This window comes from Schistocerca nitens, unplaced genomic scaffold (genome assembly GCF_023898315.1).
Source record: "Schistocerca nitens isolate TAMUIC-IGC-003100 unplaced genomic scaffold, iqSchNite1.1 HiC_scaffold_199, whole genome shotgun sequence".
NCBI classification, from domain to species: domain Eukaryota; kingdom Metazoa; phylum Arthropoda; class Insecta; order Orthoptera; family Acrididae; genus Schistocerca; species Schistocerca nitens.
Window position 1 is genome coordinate 1 of NW_026045740.1, and position 19,952 is coordinate 19,952.

General features: G+C 55.2%; 20 non-coding genes across 20 annotated transcripts; all 20 read left to right on the forward strand.

Annotated features, from left to right (window-relative positions):
• The first annotated feature begins 866 nt into the window (after positions 1-866).
• On the forward strand, positions 867-985 carry LOC126220529 (5S ribosomal RNA). Its single transcript, XR_007542912.1, has one exon. It is a non-coding gene; the product is annotated as a 5S ribosomal RNA (ribosomal RNA).
• An 852-nt stretch (positions 986-1,837) lies between these two features.
• Positions 1,838-1,956, forward strand: LOC126220541 (5S ribosomal RNA). Its single transcript, XR_007542923.1, has one exon. It is a non-coding gene; the product is annotated as a 5S ribosomal RNA (ribosomal RNA).
• An 852-nt stretch (positions 1,957-2,808) lies between these two features.
• LOC126220553 (5S ribosomal RNA) lies at positions 2,809-2,927 on the forward strand. The gene has a single exon (XR_007542934.1). It is a non-coding gene; the product is annotated as a 5S ribosomal RNA (ribosomal RNA).
• An 852-nt stretch (positions 2,928-3,779) lies between these two features.
• LOC126220563 (5S ribosomal RNA) lies at positions 3,780-3,898 on the forward strand. Its single transcript, XR_007542943.1, has one exon. It is a non-coding gene; the product is annotated as a 5S ribosomal RNA (ribosomal RNA).
• Positions 3,899-4,750: 852 nt separating this feature from the next.
• On the forward strand, positions 4,751-4,869 carry LOC126220564 (5S ribosomal RNA). The gene has a single exon (XR_007542944.1). It is a non-coding gene; the product is annotated as a 5S ribosomal RNA (ribosomal RNA).
• An 852-nt stretch (positions 4,870-5,721) lies between these two features.
• LOC126220530 (5S ribosomal RNA) lies at positions 5,722-5,840 on the forward strand. Its single transcript, XR_007542913.1, has one exon. It is a non-coding gene; the product is annotated as a 5S ribosomal RNA (ribosomal RNA).
• Positions 5,841-6,692: 852 nt separating this feature from the next.
• On the forward strand, positions 6,693-6,811 carry LOC126220531 (5S ribosomal RNA). The gene has a single exon (XR_007542914.1). It is a non-coding gene; the product is annotated as a 5S ribosomal RNA (ribosomal RNA).
• An 852-nt stretch (positions 6,812-7,663) lies between these two features.
• On the forward strand, positions 7,664-7,782 carry LOC126220533 (5S ribosomal RNA). Its single transcript, XR_007542915.1, has one exon. It is a non-coding gene; the product is annotated as a 5S ribosomal RNA (ribosomal RNA).
• Positions 7,783-8,634: 852 nt separating this feature from the next.
• LOC126220534 (5S ribosomal RNA) lies at positions 8,635-8,753 on the forward strand. Its single transcript, XR_007542916.1, has one exon. It is a non-coding gene; the product is annotated as a 5S ribosomal RNA (ribosomal RNA).
• Positions 8,754-9,605: 852 nt separating this feature from the next.
• Positions 9,606-9,724, forward strand: LOC126220535 (5S ribosomal RNA). Its single transcript, XR_007542917.1, has one exon. It is a non-coding gene; the product is annotated as a 5S ribosomal RNA (ribosomal RNA).
• An 852-nt stretch (positions 9,725-10,576) lies between these two features.
• LOC126220536 (5S ribosomal RNA) lies at positions 10,577-10,695 on the forward strand. Its single transcript, XR_007542918.1, has one exon. It is a non-coding gene; the product is annotated as a 5S ribosomal RNA (ribosomal RNA).
• Positions 10,696-11,547: 852 nt separating this feature from the next.
• LOC126220537 (5S ribosomal RNA) lies at positions 11,548-11,666 on the forward strand. Its single transcript, XR_007542919.1, has one exon. It is a non-coding gene; the product is annotated as a 5S ribosomal RNA (ribosomal RNA).
• Positions 11,667-12,518: 852 nt separating this feature from the next.
• LOC126220538 (5S ribosomal RNA) lies at positions 12,519-12,637 on the forward strand. The gene has a single exon (XR_007542920.1). It is a non-coding gene; the product is annotated as a 5S ribosomal RNA (ribosomal RNA).
• Positions 12,638-13,489: 852 nt separating this feature from the next.
• On the forward strand, positions 13,490-13,608 carry LOC126220539 (5S ribosomal RNA). Its single transcript, XR_007542921.1, has one exon. It is a non-coding gene; the product is annotated as a 5S ribosomal RNA (ribosomal RNA).
• Positions 13,609-14,460: 852 nt separating this feature from the next.
• LOC126220540 (5S ribosomal RNA) lies at positions 14,461-14,579 on the forward strand. Its single transcript, XR_007542922.1, has one exon. It is a non-coding gene; the product is annotated as a 5S ribosomal RNA (ribosomal RNA).
• Positions 14,580-15,431: 852 nt separating this feature from the next.
• Positions 15,432-15,550, forward strand: LOC126220542 (5S ribosomal RNA). The gene has a single exon (XR_007542924.1). It is a non-coding gene; the product is annotated as a 5S ribosomal RNA (ribosomal RNA).
• Positions 15,551-16,402: 852 nt separating this feature from the next.
• Positions 16,403-16,521, forward strand: LOC126220544 (5S ribosomal RNA). The gene has a single exon (XR_007542925.1). It is a non-coding gene; the product is annotated as a 5S ribosomal RNA (ribosomal RNA).
• An 852-nt stretch (positions 16,522-17,373) lies between these two features.
• On the forward strand, positions 17,374-17,492 carry LOC126220545 (5S ribosomal RNA). The gene has a single exon (XR_007542926.1). It is a non-coding gene; the product is annotated as a 5S ribosomal RNA (ribosomal RNA).
• An 852-nt stretch (positions 17,493-18,344) lies between these two features.
• Positions 18,345-18,463, forward strand: LOC126220546 (5S ribosomal RNA). Its single transcript, XR_007542927.1, has one exon. It is a non-coding gene; the product is annotated as a 5S ribosomal RNA (ribosomal RNA).
• An 852-nt stretch (positions 18,464-19,315) lies between these two features.
• Positions 19,316-19,434, forward strand: LOC126220547 (5S ribosomal RNA). Its single transcript, XR_007542928.1, has one exon. It is a non-coding gene; the product is annotated as a 5S ribosomal RNA (ribosomal RNA).
• Positions 19,435-19,952: the final 518 nt, after the last annotated feature.

A 19,952-nucleotide genomic window follows, 5' to 3' on the forward strand; every position in this document is an offset into this window, starting at 1 on the left:
GGGTGCTGTTGGCTGCCTTCCATTTTTTTTTGTTATTATGTCGCTACCCCTGCCAGCCCAATTTTCAAACTACCTTTCTGTTGTGACAAAGATGCTTCCTTAAGCCTTTTACACTACTGTAATGGTACGAAAATGCAGTAATTAACTCAGTTTGAGGGAGAATGTGCTAACCAAGTTTGCCAAGAAGACTTTGAAAACGACAAAACAGTACGAATCGGCAGGTGATTTCTGAAACACGTCACCGCCTATTTTTGTGTAGGAGTGTAGAGTTCCAATTTTTTGTAATCACGAATTTATTCCTTAGTCGTCTCGTCTCGTCTCGTCCCGCAGACGTTTGTCGTGCTTGCGCTGTCATATGGACCACGACCCGAGCGGCAGCGAGCGGCAGTCGAGCAAAGTCGGGACAAGTCGGGACGGGGACGGGGACAGGGATGGGAATGGTGCGAATGCACTGCAAACTACGCACACACCTGGTGTGAGGCGAGGCGAGGCGACGCGAGGCGAGGCGAGGCGAGGAAGCCCACATGCTACCAGTGGCGCCCTCCAGCACGACACTGCCACACCACGCACAGGCCCTCCGCTGGACACCAGGGACAAGATGCGTCCTCCGCTAGTCTCGAAGGCTGCACGCGCGCAGCGAATGACAGGAGGTGCAACGAGCAGCAGTGCGTCTCACACACGCGGCGGTGCGCCCGCTAATTCGGCCGTCGCTCTGCTGGGACGCCGGGCGCGCCCCCCGCGCCGTCCTCGAGGAACTGGCTGTTGCGGAAGGAAGTGCTTTCGTCAAATGCGGTCGAAAACTAACATTTTGTGTGTTGGGAGAAAAGCCGAACGCGGATTCTGCCGTGCTCCTACATTAGATGAGCGCCAACGGCCATACCATGATGAATACACCGGTTCTCGTCCGATCACCGAAGTTAAGCATCATCGGGCCCGGTTAGTACTTGGATGGGTGACCGCCTGGGAAACCCGGGTGCTGTTGGCTGCCTTCCATTTTTTTTTGTTATTATGTCGCTACCCCTGCCAGCCCAATTTTCAAACTACCTTTCTGTTGTGACAAAGATGCTTCCTTAAGCCTTTTACACTACTGTAATGGTACGAAAATGCAGTAATTAACTCAGTTTGAGGGAGAATGTGCTAACCAAGTTTGCCAAGAAGACTTTGAAAACGACAAAACAGTACGAATCGGCAGGTGATTTCTGAAACACGTCACCGCCTATTTTTGTGTAGGAGTGTAGAGTTCCAATTTTTTGTAATCACGAATTTATTCCTTAGTCGTCTCGTCTCGTCTCGTCCCGCAGACGTTTGTCGTGCTTGCGCTGTCATATGGACCACGACCCGAGCGGCAGCGAGCGGCAGTCGAGCAAAGTCGGGACAAGTCGGGACGGGGACGGGGACAGGGATGGGAATGGTGCGAATGCACTGCAAACTACGCACACACCTGGTGTGAGGCGAGGCGAGGCGACGCGAGGCGAGGCGAGGCGAGGAAGCCCACATGCTACCAGTGGCGCCCTCCAGCACGACACTGCCACACCACGCACAGGCCCTCCGCTGGACACCAGGGACAAGATGCGTCCTCCGCTAGTCTCGAAGGCTGCACGCGCGCAGCGAATGACAGGAGGTGCAACGAGCAGCAGTGCGTCTCACACACGCGGCGGTGCGCCCGCTAATTCGGCCGTCGCTCTGCTGGGACGCCGGGCGCGCCCCCCGCGCCGTCCTCGAGGAACTGGCTGTTGCGGAAGGAAGTGCTTTCGTCAAATGCGGTCGAAAACTAACATTTTGTGTGTTGGGAGAAAAGCCGAACGCGGATTCTGCCGTGCTCCTACATTAGATGAGCGCCAACGGCCATACCATGATGAATACACCGGTTCTCGTCCGATCACCGAAGTTAAGCATCATCGGGCCCGGTTAGTACTTGGATGGGTGACCGCCTGGGAAACCCGGGTGCTGTTGGCTGCCTTCCATTTTTTTTTGTTATTATGTCGCTACCCCTGCCAGCCCAATTTTCAAACTACCTTTCTGTTGTGACAAAGATGCTTCCTTAAGCCTTTTACACTACTGTAATGGTACGAAAATGCAGTAATTAACTCAGTTTGAGGGAGAATGTGCTAACCAAGTTTGCCAAGAAGACTTTGAAAACGACAAAACAGTACGAATCGGCAGGTGATTTCTGAAACACGTCACCGCCTATTTTTGTGTAGGAGTGTAGAGTTCCAATTTTTTGTAATCACGAATTTATTCCTTAGTCGTCTCGTCTCGTCTCGTCCCGCAGACGTTTGTCGTGCTTGCGCTGTCATATGGACCACGACCCGAGCGGCAGCGAGCGGCAGTCGAGCAAAGTCGGGACAAGTCGGGACGGGGACGGGGACAGGGATGGGAATGGTGCGAATGCACTGCAAACTACGCACACACCTGGTGTGAGGCGAGGCGAGGCGACGCGAGGCGAGGCGAGGCGAGGAAGCCCACATGCTACCAGTGGCGCCCTCCAGCACGACACTGCCACACCACGCACAGGCCCTCCGCTGGACACCAGGGACAAGATGCGTCCTCCGCTAGTGTCGAAGGCTGCACGCGCGCAGCGAATGACAGGAGGTGCAACGAGCAGCAGTGCGTGTCACACACGCGGCGGTGCGCCCGCTAATTCGGCCGTCGCTCTGCTGGGACGCCGGGCGCGCCCCCCGCGCCGTCCTCGAGGAACTGGCTGTTGCGGAAGGAAGTGCTTTCGTCAAATGCGGTCGAAAACTAACATTTTGTGTGTTGGGAGAAAAGCCGAACGCGGATTCTGCCGTGCTCCTACATTAGATGAGCGCCAACGGCCATACCATGATGAATACACCGGTTCTCGTCCGATCACCGAAGTTAAGCATCATCGGGCCCGGTTAGTACTTGGATGGGTGACCGCCTGGGAAACCCGGGTGCTGTTGGCTGCCTTCCATTTTTTTTTGTTATTATGTCGCTACCCCTGCCAGCCCAATTTTCAAACTACCTTTCTGTTGTGACAAAGATGCTTCCTTAAGCCTTTTACACTACTGTAATGGTACGAAAATGCAGTAATTAACTCAGTTTGAGGGAGAATGTGCTAACCAAGTTTGCCAAGAAGACTTTGAAAACGACAAAACAGTACGAATCGGCAGGTGATTTCTGAAACACGTCACCGCCTATTTTTGTGTAGGAGTGTAGAGTTCCAATTTTTTGTAATCACGAATTTATTCCTTAGTCGTCTCGTCTCGTCTCGTCCCGCAGACGTTTGTCGTGCTTGCGCTGTCATATGGACCACGACCCGAGCGGCAGCGAGCGGCAGTCGAGCAAAGTCGGGACAAGTCGGGACGGGGACGGGGACAGGGATGGGAATGGTGCGAATGCACTGCAAACTACGCACACACCTGGTGTGAGGCGAGGCGAGGCGACGCGAGGCGAGGCGAGGCGAGGAAGCCCACATGCTACCAGTGGCGCCCTCCAGCACGACACTGCCACACCACGCACAGGCCCTCCGCTGGACACCAGGGACAAGATGCGTCCTCCGCTAGTGTCGAAGGCTGCACGCGCGCAGCGAATGACAGGAGGTGCAACGAGCAGCAGTGCGTGTCACACACGCGGCGGTGCGCCCGCTAATTCGGCCGTCGCTCTGCTGGGACGCCGGGCGCGCCCCCCGCGCCGTCCTCGAGGAACTGGCTGTTGCGGAAGGAAGTGCTTTCGTCAAATGCGGTCGAAAACTAACATTTTGTGTGTTGGGAGAAAAGCCGAACGCGGATTCTGCCGTGCTCCTACATTAGATGAGCGCCAACGGCCATACCATGATGAATACACCGGTTCTCGTCCGATCACCGAAGTTAAGCATCATCGGGCCCGGTTAGTACTTGGATGGGTGACCGCCTGGGAAACCCGGGTGCTGTTGGCTGCCTTCCATTTTTTTTTGTTATTATGTCGCTACCCCTGCCAGCCCAATTTTCAAACTACCTTTCTGTTGTGACAAAGATGCTTCCTTAAGCCTTTTACACTACTGTAATGGTACGAAAATGCAGTAATTAACTCAGTTTGAGGGAGAATGTGCTAACCAAGTTTGCCAAGAAGACTTTGAAAACGACAAAACAGTACGAATCGGCAGGTGATTTCTGAAACACGTCACCGCCTATTTTTGTGTAGGAGTGTAGAGTTCCAATTTTTTGTAATCACGAATTTATTCCTTAGTCGTCTCGTCTCGTCTCGTCCCGCAGACGTTTGTCGTGCTTGCGCTGTCATATGGACCACGACCCGAGCGGCAGCGAGCGGCAGTCGAGCAAAGTCGGGACAAGTCGGGACGGGGACGGGGACAGGGATGGGAATGGTGCGAATGCACTGCAAACTACGCACACACCTGGTGTGAGGCGAGGCGAGGCGACGCGAGGCGAGGCGAGGCGAGGAAGCCCACATGCTACCAGTGGCGCCCTCCAGCACGACACTGCCACACCACGCACAGGCCCTCCGCTGGACACCAGGGACAAGATGCGTCCTCCGCTAGTGTCGAAGGCTGCACGCGCGCAGCGAATGACAGGAGGTGCAACGAGCAGCAGTGCGTCTCACACACGCGGCGGTGCGCCCGCTAATTCGGCCGTCGCTCTGCTGGGACGCCGGGCGCGCCCCCCGCGCCGTCCTCGAGGAACTGGCTGTTGCGGAAGGAAGTGCTTTCGTCAAATGCGGTCGAAAACTAACATTTTGTGTGTTGGGAGAAAAGCCGAACGCGGATTCTGCCGTGCTCCTACATTAGATGAGCGCCAACGGCCATACCATGATGAATACACCGGTTCTCGTCCGATCACCGAAGTTAAGCATCATCGGGCCCGGTTAGTACTTGGATGGGTGACCGCCTGGGAAACCCGGGTGCTGTTGGCTGCCTTCCATTTTTTTTTGTTATTATGTCGCTACCCCTGCCAGCCCAATTTTCAAACTACCTTTCTGTTGTGACAAAGATGCTTCCTTAAGCCTTTTACACTACTGTAATGGTACGAAAATGCAGTAATTAACTCAGTTTGAGGGAGAATGTGCTAACCAAGTTTGCCAAGAAGACTTTGAAAACGACAAAACAGTACGAATCGGCAGGTGATTTCTGAAACACGTCACCGCCTATTTTTGTGTAGGAGTGTAGAGTTCCAATTTTTTGTAATCACGAATTTATTCCTTAGTCGTCTCGTCTCGTCTCGTCCCGCAGACGTTTGTCGTGCTTGCGCTGTCATATGGACCACGACCCGAGCGGCAGCGAGCGGCAGTCGAGCAAAGTCGGGACAAGTCGGGACGGGGACGGGGACAGGGATGGGAATGGTGCGAATGCACTGCAAACTACGCACACACCTGGTGTGAGGCGAGGCGAGGCGACGCGAGGCGAGGCGAGGCGAGGAAGCCCACATGCTACCAGTGGCGCCCTCCAGCACGACACTGCCACACCACGCACAGGCCCTCCGCTGGACACCAGGGACAAGATGCGTCCTCCGCTAGTCTCGAAGGCTGCACGCGCGCAGCGAATGACAGGAGGTGCAACGAGCAGCAGTGCGTCTCACACACGCGGCGGTGCGCCCGCTAATTCGGCCGTCGCTCTGCTGGGACGCCGGGCGCGCCCCCCGCGCCGTCCTCGAGGAACTGGCTGTTGCGGAAGGAAGTGCTTTCGTCAAATGCGGTCGAAAACTAACATTTTGTGTGTTGGGAGAAAAGCCGAACGCGGATTCTGCCGTGCTCCTACATTAGATGAGCGCCAACGGCCATACCATGATGAATACACCGGTTCTCGTCCGATCACCGAAGTTAAGCATCATCGGGCCCGGTTAGTACTTGGATGGGTGACCGCCTGGGAAACCCGGGTGCTGTTGGCTGCCTTCCATTTTTTTTTGTTATTATGTCGCTACCCCTGCCAGCCCAATTTTCAAACTACCTTTCTGTTGTGACAAAGATGCTTCCTTAAGCCTTTTACACTACTGTAATGGTACGAAAATGCAGTAATTAACTCAGTTTGAGGGAGAATGTGCTAACCAAGTTTGCCAAGAAGACTTTGAAAACGACAAAACAGTACGAATCGGCAGGTGATTTCTGAAACACGTCACCGCCTATTTTTGTGTAGGAGTGTAGAGTTCCAATTTTTTGTAATCACGAATTTATTCCTTAGTCGTCTCGTCTCGTCTCGTCCCGCAGACGTTTGTCGTGCTTGCGCTGTCATATGGACCACGACCCGAGCGGCAGCGAGCGGCAGTCGAGCAAAGTCGGGACAAGTCGGGACGGGGACGGGGACAGGGATGGGAATGGTGCGAATGCACTGCAAACTACGCACACACCTGGTGTGAGGCGAGGCGAGGCGACGCGAGGCGAGGCGAGGCGAGGAAGCCCACATGCTACCAGTGGCGCCCTCCAGCACGACACTGCCACACCACGCACAGGCCCTCCGCTGGACACCAGGGACAAGATGCGTCCTCCGCTAGTGTCGAAGGCTGCACGCGCGCAGCGAATGACAGGAGGTGCAACGAGCAGCAGTGCGTGTCACACACGCGGCGGTGCGCCCGCTAATTCGGCCGTCGCTCTGCTGGGACGCCGGGCGCGCCCCCCGCGCCGTCCTCGAGGAACTGGCTGTTGCGGAAGGAAGTGCTTTCGTCAAATGCGGTCGAAAACTAACATTTTGTGTGTTGGGAGAAAAGCCGAACGCGGATTCTGCCGTGCTCCTACATTAGATGAGCGCCAACGGCCATACCATGATGAATACACCGGTTCTCGTCCGATCACCGAAGTTAAGCATCATCGGGCCCGGTTAGTACTTGGATGGGTGACCGCCTGGGAAACCCGGGTGCTGTTGGCTGCCTTCCATTTTTTTTTGTTATTATGTCGCTACCCCTGCCAGCCCAATTTTCAAACTACCTTTCTGTTGTGACAAAGATGCTTCCTTAAGCCTTTTACACTACTGTAATGGTACGAAAATGCAGTAATTAACTCAGTTTGAGGGAGAATGTGCTAACCAAGTTTGCCAAGAAGACTTTGAAAACGACAAAACAGTACGAATCGGCAGGTGATTTCTGAAACACGTCACCGCCTATTTTTGTGTAGGAGTGTAGAGTTCCAATTTTTTGTAATCACGAATTTATTCCTTAGTCGTCTCGTCTCGTCTCGTCCCGCAGACGTTTGTCGTGCTTGCGCTGTCATATGGACCACGACCCGAGCGGCAGCGAGCGGCAGTCGAGCAAAGTCGGGACAAGTCGGGACGGGGACGGGGACAGGGATGGGAATGGTGCGAATGCACTGCAAACTACGCACACACCTGGTGTGAGGCGAGGCGAGGCGACGCGAGGCGAGGCGAGGCGAGGAAGCCCACATGCTACCAGTGGCGCCCTCCAGCACGACACTGCCACACCACGCACAGGCCCTCCGCTGGACACCAGGGACAAGATGCGTCCTCCGCTAGTGTCGAAGGCTGCACGCGCGCAGCGAATGACAGGAGGTGCAACGAGCAGCAGTGCGTGTCACACACGCGGCGGTGCGCCCGCTAATTCGGCCGTCGCTCTGCTGGGACGCCGGGCGCGCCCCCCGCGCCGTCCTCGAGGAACTGGCTGTTGCGGAAGGAAGTGCTTTCGTCAAATGCGGTCGAAAACTAACATTTTGTGTGTTGGGAGAAAAGCCGAACGCGGATTCTGCCGTGCTCCTACATTAGATGAGCGCCAACGGCCATACCATGATGAATACACCGGTTCTCGTCCGATCACCGAAGTTAAGCATCATCGGGCCCGGTTAGTACTTGGATGGGTGACCGCCTGGGAAACCCGGGTGCTGTTGGCTGCCTTCCATTTTTTTTTGTTATTATGTCGCTACCCCTGCCAGCCCAATTTTCAAACTACCTTTCTGTTGTGACAAAGATGCTTCCTTAAGCCTTTTACACTACTGTAATGGTACGAAAATGCAGTAATTAACTCAGTTTGAGGGAGAATGTGCTAACCAAGTTTGCCAAGAAGACTTTGAAAACGACAAAACAGTACGAATCGGCAGGTGATTTCTGAAACACGTCACCGCCTATTTTTGTGTAGGAGTGTAGAGTTCCAATTTTTTGTAATCACGAATTTATTCCTTAGTCGTCTCGTCTCGTCTCGTCCCGCAGACGTTTGTCGTGCTTGCGCTGTCATATGGACCACGACCCGAGCGGCAGCGAGCGGCAGTCGAGCAAAGTCGGGACAAGTCGGGACGGGGACGGGGACAGGGATGGGAATGGTGCGAATGCACTGCAAACTACGCACACACCTGGTGTGAGGCGAGGCGAGGCGACGCGAGGCGAGGCGAGGCGAGGAAGCCCACATGCTACCAGTGGCGCCCTCCAGCACGACACTGCCACACCACGCACAGGCCCTCCGCTGGACACCAGGGACAAGATGCGTCCTCCGCTAGTGTCGAAGGCTGCACGCGCGCAGCGAATGACAGGAGGTGCAACGAGCAGCAGTGCGTCTCACACACGCGGCGGTGCGCCCGCTAATTCGGCCGTCGCTCTGCTGGGACGCCGGGCGCGCCCCCCGCGCCGTCCTCGAGGAACTGGCTGTTGCGGAAGGAAGTGCTTTCGTCAAATGCGGTCGAAAACTAACATTTTGTGTGTTGGGAGAAAAGCCGAACGCGGATTCTGCCGTGCTCCTACATTAGATGAGCGCCAACGGCCATACCATGATGAATACACCGGTTCTCGTCCGATCACCGAAGTTAAGCATCATCGGGCCCGGTTAGTACTTGGATGGGTGACCGCCTGGGAAACCCGGGTGCTGTTGGCTGCCTTCCATTTTTTTTTGTTATTATGTCGCTACCCCTGCCAGCCCAATTTTCAAACTACCTTTCTGTTGTGACAAAGATGCTTCCTTAAGCCTTTTACACTACTGTAATGGTACGAAAATGCAGTAATTAACTCAGTTTGAGGGAGAATGTGCTAACCAAGTTTGCCAAGAAGACTTTGAAAACGACAAAACAGTACGAATCGGCAGGTGATTTCTGAAACACGTCACCGCCTATTTTTGTGTAGGAGTGTAGAGTTCCAATTTTTTGTAATCACGAATTTATTCCTTAGTCGTCTCGTCTCGTCTCGTCCCGCAGACGTTTGTCGTGCTTGCGCTGTCATATGGACCACGACCCGAGCGGCAGCGAGCGGCAGTCGAGCAAAGTCGGGACAAGTCGGGACGGGGACGGGGACAGGGATGGGAATGGTGCGAATGCACTGCAAACTACGCACACACCTGGTGTGAGGCGAGGCGAGGCGACGCGAGGCGAGGCGAGGCGAGGAAGCCCACATGCTACCAGTGGCGCCCTCCAGCACGACACTGCCACACCACGCACAGGCCCTCCGCTGGACACCAGGGACAAGATGCGTCCTCCGCTAGTGTCGAAGGCTGCACGCGCGCAGCGAATGACAGGAGGTGCAACGAGCAGCAGTGCGTGTCACACACGCGGCGGTGCGCCCGCTAATTCGGCCGTCGCTCTGCTGGGACGCCGGGCGCGCCCCCCGCGCCGTCCTCGAGGAACTGGCTGTTGCGGAAGGAAGTGCTTTCGTCAAATGCGGTCGAAAACTAACATTTTGTGTGTTGGGAGAAAAGCCGAACGCGGATTCTGCCGTGCTCCTACATTAGATGAGCGCCAACGGCCATACCATGATGAATACACCGGTTCTCGTCCGATCACCGAAGTTAAGCATCATCGGGCCCGGTTAGTACTTGGATGGGTGACCGCCTGGGAAACCCGGGTGCTGTTGGCTGCCTTCCATTTTTTTTTGTTATTATGTCGCTACCCCTGCCAGCCCAATTTTCAAACTACCTTTCTGTTGTGACAAAGATGCTTCCTTAAGCCTTTTACACTACTGTAATGGTACGAAAATGCAGTAATTAACTCAGTTTGAGGGAGAATGTGCTAACCAAGTTTGCCAAGAAGACTTTGAAAACGACAAAACAGTACGAATCGGCAGGTGATTTCTGAAACACGTCACCGCCTATTTTTGTGTAGGAGTGTAGAGTTCCAATTTTTTGTAATCACGAATTTATTCCTTAGTCGTCTCGTCTCGTCTCGTCCCGCAGACGTTTGTCGTGCTTGCGCTGTCATATGGACCACGACCCGAGCGGCAGCGAGCGGCAGTCGAGCAAAGTCGGGACAAGTCGGGACGGGGACGGGGACAGGGATGGGAATGGTGCGAATGCACTGCAAACTACGCACACACCTGGTGTGAGGCGAGGCGAGGCGACGCGAGGCGAGGCGAGGCGAGGAAGCCCACATGCTACCAGTGGCGCCCTCCAGCACGACACTGCCACACCACGCACAGGCCCTCCGCTGGACACCAGGGACAAGATGCGTCCTCCGCTAGTGTCGAAGGCTGCACGCGCGCAGCGAATGACAGGAGGTGCAACGAGCAGCAGTGCGTCTCACACACGCGGCGGTGCGCCCGCTAATTCGGCCGTCGCTCTGCTGGGACGCCGGGCGCGCCCCCCGCGCCGTCCTCGAGGAACTGGCTGTTGCGGAAGGAAGTGCTTTCGTCAAATGCGGTCGAAAACTAACATTTTGTGTGTTGGGAGAAAAGCCGAACGCGGATTCTGCCGTGCTCCTACATTAGATGAGCGCCAACGGCCATACCATGATGAATACACCGGTTCTCGTCCGATCACCGAAGTTAAGCATCATCGGGCCCGGTTAGTACTTGGATGGGTGACCGCCTGGGAAACCCGGGTGCTGTTGGCTGCCTTCCATTTTTTTTTGTTATTATGTCGCTACCCCTGCCAGCCCAATTTTCAAACTACCTTTCTGTTGTGACAAAGATGCTTCCTTAAGCCTTTTACACTACTGTAATGGTACGAAAATGCAGTAATTAACTCAGTTTGAGGGAGAATGTGCTAACCAAGTTTGCCAAGAAGACTTTGAAAACGACAAAACAGTACGAATCGGCAGGTGATTTCTGAAACACGTCACCGCCTATTTTTGTGTAGGAGTGTAGAGTTCCAATTTTTTGTAATCACGAATTTATTCCTTAGTCGTCTCGTCTCGTCTCGTCCCGCAGACGTTTGTCGTGCTTGCGCTGTCATATGGACCACGACCCGAGCGGCAGCGAGCGGCAGTCGAGCAAAGTCGGGACAAGTCGGGACGGGGACGGGGACAGGGATGGGAATGGTGCGAATGCACTGCAAACTACGCACACACCTGGTGTGAGGCGAGGCGAGGCGACGCGAGGCGAGGCGAGGCGAGGAAGCCCACATGCTACCAGTGGCGCCCTCCAGCACGACACTGCCACACCACGCACAGGCCCTCCGCTGGACACCAGGGACAAGATGCGTCCTCCGCTAGTGTCGAAGGCTGCACGCGCGCAGCGAATGACAGGAGGTGCAACGAGCAGCAGTGCGTGTCACACACGCGGCGGTGCGCCCGCTAATTCGGCCGTCGCTCTGCTGGGACGCCGGGCGCGCCCCCCGCGCCGTCCTCGAGGAACTGGCTGTTGCGGAAGGAAGTGCTTTCGTCAAATGCGGTCGAAAACTAACATTTTGTGTGTTGGGAGAAAAGCCGAACGCGGATTCTGCCGTGCTCCTACATTAGATGAGCGCCAACGGCCATACCATGATGAATACACCGGTTCTCGTCCGATCACCGAAGTTAAGCATCATCGGGCCCGGTTAGTACTTGGATGGGTGACCGCCTGGGAAACCCGGGTGCTGTTGGCTGCCTTCCATTTTTTTTTGTTATTATGTCGCTACCCCTGCCAGCCCAATTTTCAAACTACCTTTCTGTTGTGACAAAGATGCTTCCTTAAGCCTTTTACACTACTGTAATGGTACGAAAATGCAGTAATTAACTCAGTTTGAGGGAGAATGTGCTAACCAAGTTTGCCAAGAAGACTTTGAAAACGACAAAACAGTACGAATCGGCAGGTGATTTCTGAAACACGTCACCGCCTATTTTTGTGTAGGAGTGTAGAGTTCCAATTTTTTGTAATCACGAATTTATTCCTTAGTCGTCTCGTCTCGTCTCGTCCCGCAGACGTTTGTCGTGCTTGCGCTGTCATATGGACCACGACCCGAGCGGCAGCGAGCGGCAGTCGAGCAAAGTCGGGACAAGTCGGGACGGGGACGGGGACAGGGATGGGAATGGTGCGAATGCACTGCAAACTACGCACACACCTGGTGTGAGGCGAGGCGAGGCGACGCGAGGCGAGGCGAGGCGAGGAAGCCCACATGCTACCAGTGGCGCCCTCCAGCACGACACTGCCACACCACGCACAGGCCCTCCGCTGGACACCAGGGACAAGATGCGTCCTCCGCTAGTGTCGAAGGCTGCACGCGCGCAGCGAATGACAGGAGGTGCAACGAGCAGCAGTGCGTCTCACACACGCGGCGGTGCGCCCGCTAATTCGGCCGTCGCTCTGCTGGGACGCCGGGCGCGCCCCCCGCGCCGTCCTCGAGGAACTGGCTGTTGCGGAAGGAAGTGCTTTCGTCAAATGCGGTCGAAAACTAACATTTTGTGTGTTGGGAGAAAAGCCGAACGCGGATTCTGCCGTGCTCCTACATTAGATGAGCGCCAACGGCCATACCATGATGAATACACCGGTTCTCGTCCGATCACCGAAGTTAAGCATCATCGGGCCCGGTTAGTACTTGGATGGGTGACCGCCTGGGAAACCCGGGTGCTGTTGGCTGCCTTCCATTTTTTTTTGTTATTATGTCGCTACCCCTGCCAGCCCAATTTTCAAACTACCTTTCTGTTGTGACAAAGATGCTTCCTTAAGCCTTTTACACTACTGTAATGGTACGAAAATGCAGTAATTAACTCAGTTTGAGGGAGAATGTGCTAACCAAGTTTGCCAAGAAGACTTTGAAAACGACAAAACAGTACGAATCGGCAGGTGATTTCTGAAACACGTCACCGCCTATTTTTGTGTAGGAGTGTAGAGTTCCAATTTTTTGTAATCACGAATTTATTCCTTAGTCGTCTCGTCTCGTCTCGTCCCGCAGACGTTTGTCGTGCTTGCGCTGTCATATGGACCACGACCCGAGCGGCAGCGAGCGGCAGTCGAGCAAAGTCGGGACAAGTCGGGACGGGGACGGGGACAGGGATGGGAATGGTGCGAATGCACTGCAAACTACGCACACACCTGGTGTGAGGCGAGGCGAGGCGACGCGAGGCGAGGCGAGGCGAGGAAGCCCACATGCTACCAGTGGCGCCCTCCAGCACGACACTGCCACACCACGCACAGGCCCTCCGCTGGACACCAGGGACAAGATGCGTCCTCCGCTAGTGTCGAAGGCTGCACGCGCGCAGCGAATGACAGGAGGTGCAACGAGCAGCAGTGCGTGTCACACACGCGGCGGTGCGCCCGCTAATTCGGCCGTCGCTCTGCTGGGACGCCGGGCGCGCCCCCCGCGCCGTCCTCGAGGAACTGGCTGTTGCGGAAGGAAGTGCTTTCGTCAAATGCGGTCGAAAACTAACATTTTGTGTGTTGGGAGAAAAGCCGAACGCGGATTCTGCCGTGCTCCTACATTAGATGAGCGCCAACGGCCATACCATGATGAATACACCGGTTCTCGTCCGATCACCGAAGTTAAGCATCATCGGGCCCGGTTAGTACTTGGATGGGTGACCGCCTGGGAAACCCGGGTGCTGTTGGCTGCCTTCCATTTTTTTTTGTTATTATGTCGCTACCCCTGCCAGCCCAATTTTCAAACTACCTTTCTGTTGTGACAAAGATGCTTCCTTAAGCCTTTTACACTACTGTAATGGTACGAAAATGCAGTAATTAACTCAGTTTGAGGGAGAATGTGCTAACCAAGTTTGCCAAGAAGACTTTGAAAACGACAAAACAGTACGAATCGGCAGGTGATTTCTGAAACACGTCACCGCCTATTTTTGTGTAGGAGTGTAGAGTTCCAATTTTTTGTAATCACGAATTTATTCCTTAGTCGTCTCGTCTCGTCTCGTCCCGCAGACGTTTGTCGTGCTTGCGCTGTCATATGGACCACGACCCGAGCGGCAGCGAGCGGCAGTCGAGCAAAGTCGGGACAAGTCGGGACGGGGACGGGGACAGGGATGGGAATGGTGCGAATGCACTGCAAACTACGCACACACCTGGTGTGAGGCGAGGCGAGGCGACGCGAGGCGAGGCGAGGCGAGGAAGCCCACATGCTACCAGTGGCGCCCTCCAGCACGACACTGCCACACCACGCACAGGCCCTCCGCTGGACACCAGGGACAAGATGCGTCCTCCGCTAGTCTCGAAGGCTGCACGCGCGCAGCGAATGACAGGAGGTGCAACGAGCAGCAGTGCGTCTCACACACGCGGCGGTGCGCCCGCTAATTCGGCCGTCGCTCTGCTGGGACGCCGGGCGCGCCCCCCGCGCCGTCCTCGAGGAACTGGCTGTTGCGGAAGGAAGTGCTTTCGTCAAATGCGGTCGAAAACTAACATTTTGTGTGTTGGGAGAAAAGCCGAACGCGGATTCTGCCGTGCTCCTACATTAGATGAGCGCCAACGGCCATACCATGATGAATACACCGGTTCTCGTCCGATCACCGAAGTTAAGCATCATCGGGCCCGGTTAGTACTTGGATGGGTGACCGCCTGGGAAACCCGGGTGCTGTTGGCTGCCTTCCATTTTTTTTTGTTATTATGTCGCTACCCCTGCCAGCCCAATTTTCAAACTACCTTTCTGTTGTGACAAAGATGCTTCCTTAAGCCTTTTACACTACTGTAATGGTACGAAAATGCAGTAATTAACTCAGTTTGAGGGAGAATGTGCTAACCAAGTTTGCCAAGAAGACTTTGAAAACGACAAAACAGTACGAATCGGCAGGTGATTTCTGAAACACGTCACCGCCTATTTTTGTGTAGGAGTGTAGAGTTCCAATTTTTTGTAATCACGAATTTATTCCTTAGTCGTCTCGTCTCGTCTCGTCCCGCAGACGTTTGTCGTGCTTGCGCTGTCATATGGACCACGACCCGAGCGGCAGCGAGCGGCAGTCGAGCAAAGTCGGGACAAGTCGGGACGGGGACGGGGACAGGGATGGGAATGGTGCGAATGCACTGCAAACTACGCACACACCTGGTGTGAGGCGAGGCGAGGCGACGCGAGGCGAGGCGAGGCGAGGAAGCCCACATGCTACCAGTGGCGCCCTCCAGCACGACACTGCCACACCACGCACAGGCCCTCCGCTGGACACCAGGGACAAGATGCGTCCTCCGCTAGTGTCGAAGGCTGCACGCGCGCAGCGAATGACAGGAGGTGCAACGAGCAGCAGTGCGTGTCACACACGCGGCGGTGCGCCCGCTAATTCGGCCGTCGCTCTGCTGGGACGCCGGGCGCGCCCCCCGCGCCGTCCTCGAGGAACTGGCTGTTGCGGAAGGAAGTGCTTTCGTCAAATGCGGTCGAAAACTAACATTTTGTGTGTTGGGAGAAAAGCCGAACGCGGATTCTGCCGTGCTCCTACATTAGATGAGCGCCAACGGCCATACCATGATGAATACACCGGTTCTCGTCCGATCACCGAAGTTAAGCATCATCGGGCCCGGTTAGTACTTGGATGGGTGACCGCCTGGGAAACCCGGGTGCTGTTGGCTGCCTTCCATTTTTTTTTGTTATTATGTCGCTACCCCTGCCAGCCCAATTTTCAAACTACCTTTCTGTTGTGACAAAGATGCTTCCTTAAGCCTTTTACACTACTGTAATGGTACGAAAATGCAGTAATTAACTCAGTTTGAGGGAGAATGTGCTAACCAAGTTTGCCAAGAAGACTTTGAAAACGACAAAACAGTACGAATCGGCAGGTGATTTCTGAAACACGTCACCGCCTATTTTTGTGTAGGAGTGTAGAGTTCCAATTTTTTGTAATCACGAATTTATTCCTTAGTCGTCTCGTCTCGTCTCGTCCCGCAGACGTTTGTCGTGCTTGCGCTGTCATATGGACCACGACCCGAGCGGCAGCGAGCGGCAGTCGAGCAAAGTCGGGACAAGTCGGGACGGGGACGGGGACAGGGATGGGAATGGTGCGAATGCACTGCAAACTACGCACACACCTGGTGTGAGGCGAGGCGAGGCGACGCGAGGCGAGGCGAGGCGAGGAAGCCCACATGCTACCAGTGGCGCCCTCCAGCACGACACTGCCACACCACGCACAGGCCCTCCGCTGGACACCAGGGACAAGATGCGTCCTCCGCTAGTCTCGAAGGCTGCACGCGCGCAGCGAATGACAGGAGGTGCAACGAGCAGCAGTGCGTGTCACACACGCGGCGGTGCGCCCGCTAATTCGGCCGTCGCTCTGCTGGGACGCCGGGCGCGCCCCCCGCGCCGTCCTCGAGGAACTGGCTGTTGCGGAAGGAAGTGCTTTCGTCAAATGCGGTCGAAAACTAACATTTTGTGTGTTGGGAGAAAAGCCGAACGCGGATTCTGCCGTGCTCCTACATTAGATGAGCGCCAACGGCCATACCATGATGAATACACCGGTTCTCGTCCGATCACCGAAGTTAAGCATCATCGGGCCCGGTTAGTACTTGGATGGGTGACCGCCTGGGAAACCCGGGTGCTGTTGGCTGCCTTCCATTTTTTTTTGTTATTATGTCGCTACCCCTGCCAGCCCAATTTTCAAACTACCTTTCTGTTGTGACAAAGATGCTTCCTTAAGCCTTTTACACTACTGTAATGGTACGAAAATGCAGTAATTAACTCAGTTTGAGGGAGAATGTGCTAACCAAGTTTGCCAAGAAGACTTTGAAAACGACAAAACAGTACGAATCGGCAGGTGATTTCTGAAACACGTCACCGCCTATTTTTGTGTAGGAGTGTAGAGTTCCAATTTTTTGTAATCACGAATTTATTCCTTAGTCGTCTCGTCTCGTCTCGTCCCGCAGACGTTTGTCGTGCTTGCGCTGTCATATGGACCACGACCCGAGCGGCAGCGAGCGGCAGTCGAGCAAAGTCGGGACAAGTCGGGACGGGGACGGGGACAGGGATGGGAATGGTGCGAATGCACTGCAAACTACGCACACACCTGGTGTGAGGCGAGGCGAGGCGACGCGAGGCGAGGCGAGGCGAGGAAGCCCACATGCTACCAGTGGCGCCCTCCAGCACGACACTGCCACACCACGCACAGGCCCTCCGCTGGACACCAGGGACAAGATGCGTCCTCCGCTAGTGTCGAAGGCTGCACGCGCGCAGCGAATGACAGGAGGTGCAACGAGCAGCAGTGCGTGTCACACACGCGGCGGTGCGCCCGCTAATTCGGCCGTCGCTCTGCTGGGACGCCGGGCGCGCCCCCCGCGCCGTCCTCGAGGAACTGGCTGTTGCGGAAGGAAGTGCTTTCGTCAAATGCGGTCGAAAACTAACATTTTGTGTGTTGGGAGAAAAGCCGAACGCGGATTCTGCCGTGCTCCTACATTAGATGAGCGCCAACGGCCATACCATGATGAATACACCGGTTCTCGTCCGATCACCGAAGTTAAGCATCATCGGGCCCGGTTAGTACTTGGATGGGTGACCGCCTGGGAAACCCGGGTGCTGTTGGCTGCCTTCCATTTTTTTTTGTTATTATGTCGCTACCCCTGCCAGCCCAATTTTCAAACTACCTTTCTGTTGTGACAAAGATGCTTCCTTAAGCCTTTTACACTACTGTAATGGTACGAAAATGCAGTAATTAACTCAGTTTGAGGGAGAATGTGCTAACCAAGTTTGCCAAGAAGACTTTGAAAACGACAAAACAGTACGAATCGGCAGGTGATTTCTGAAACACGTCACCGCCTATTTTTGTGTAGGAGTGTAGAGTTCCAATTTTTTGTAATCACGAATTTATTCCTTAGTCGTCTCGTCTCGTCTCGTCCCGCAGACGTTTGTCGTGCTTGCGCTGTCATATGGACCACGACCCGAGCGGCAGCGAGCGGCAGTCGAGCAAAGTCGGGACAAGTCGGGACGGGGACGGGGACAGGGATGGGAATGGTGCGAATGCACTGCAAACTACGCACACACCTGGTGTGAGGCGAGGCGAGGCGACGCGAGGCGAGGCGAGGCGAGGAAGCCCACATGCTACCAGTGGCGCCCTCCAGCACGACACTGCCACACCACGCACAGGCCCTCCGCTGGACACCAGGGACAAGATGCGTCCTCCGCTAGTCTCGAAGGCTGCACGCGCGCAGCGAATGACAGGAGGTGCAACGAGCAGCAGTGCGTGTCACACACGCGGCGGTGCGCCCGCTAATTCGGCCGTCGCTCTGCTGGGACGCCGGGCGCGCCCCCCGCGCCGTCCTCGAGGAACTGGCTGTTGCGGAAGGAAGTGCTTTCGTCAAATGCGGTCGAAAACTAACATTTTGTGTGTTGGGAGAAAAGCCGAACGCGGATTCTGCCGTGCTCCTACATTAGATGAGCGCCAACGGCCATACCATGATGAATACACCGGTTCTCGTCCGATCACCGAAGTTAAGCATCATCGGGCCCGGTTAGTACTTGGATGGGTGACCGCCTGGGAAACCCGGGTGCTGTTGGCTGCCTTCCATTTTTTTTTGTTATTATGTCGCTACCCCTGCCAGCCCAATTTTCAAACTACCTTTCTGTTGTGACAAAGATGCTTCCTTAAGCCTTTTACACTACTGTAATGGTACGAAAATGCAGTAATTAACTCAGTTTGAGGGAGAATGTGCTAACCAAGTTTGCCAAGAAGACTTTGAAAACGACAAAACAGTACGAATCGGCAGGTGATTTCTGAAACACGTCACCGCCTATTTTTGTGTAGGAGTGTAGAGTTCCAATTTTTTGTAATCACGAATTTATTCCTTAGTCGTCTCGTCTCGTCTCGTCCCGCAGACGTTTGTCGTGCTTGCGCTGTCATATGGACCACGACCCGAGCGGCAGCGAGCGGCAGTCGAGCAAAGTCGGGACAAGTCGGGACGGGGACGGGGACAGGGATGGGAATGGTGCGAATGCACTGCAAACTACGCACACACCTGGTGTGAGGCGAGGCGAGGCGACGCGAGGCGAGGCGAGGCGAGGAAGCCCACATGCTACCAGTGGCGCCCTCCAGCACGACACTGCCACACCACGCACAGGCCCTCCGCTGGACACCAGGGACAAGATGCGTCCTCCGCTAGTCTCGAAGGCTGCACGCGCGCAGCGAATGACAGGAGGTGCAACGAGCAGCAGTGCGTCTCACACACGCGGCGGTGCGCCCGCTAATTCGGCCGTCGCTCTGCTGGGACGCCGGGCGCGCCCCCCGCGCCGTCCTCGAGGAACTGGCTGTTGCGGAAGGAAGTGCTTTCGTCAAATGCGGTCGAAAACTAACATTTTGTGTGTTGGGAGAAAAGCCGAACGCGGATTCTGCCGTGCTCCTACATTAGATGAGCGCCAACGGCCATACCATGATGAATACACCGGTTCTCGTCCGATCACCGAAGTTAAGCATCATCGGGCCCGGTTAGTACTTGGATGGGTGACCGCCTGGGAAACCCGGGTGCTGTTGGCTGCCTTCCATTTTTTTTTGTTATTATGTCGCTACCCCTGCCAGCCCAATTTTCAAACTACCTTTCTGTTGTGACAAAGATGCTTCCTTAAGCCTTTTACACTACTGTAATGGTACGAAAATGCAGTAATTAACTCAGTTTGAGGGAGAATGTGCTAACCAAGTTTGCCAAGAAGACTTTGAAAACGACAAAACAGTACGAATCGGCAGGTGATTTCTGAAACACGTCACCGCCTATTTTTGTGTAGGAGTGTAGAGTTCCAATTTTTTGTAATCACGAATTTATTCCTTAGTCGTCTCGTCTCGTCTCGTCCCGCAGACGTTTGTCGTGCTTGCGCTGTCATATGGACCACGACCCGAGCGGCAGCGAGCGGCAGTCGAGCAAAGTCGGGACAAGTCGGGACGGGGACGGGGACAGGGATGGGAATGGTGCGAATGCACTGCAAACTACGCACACACCTGGTGTGAGGCGAGGCGAGGCGACGCGAGGCGAGGCGAGGCGAGGAAGCCCACATGCTACC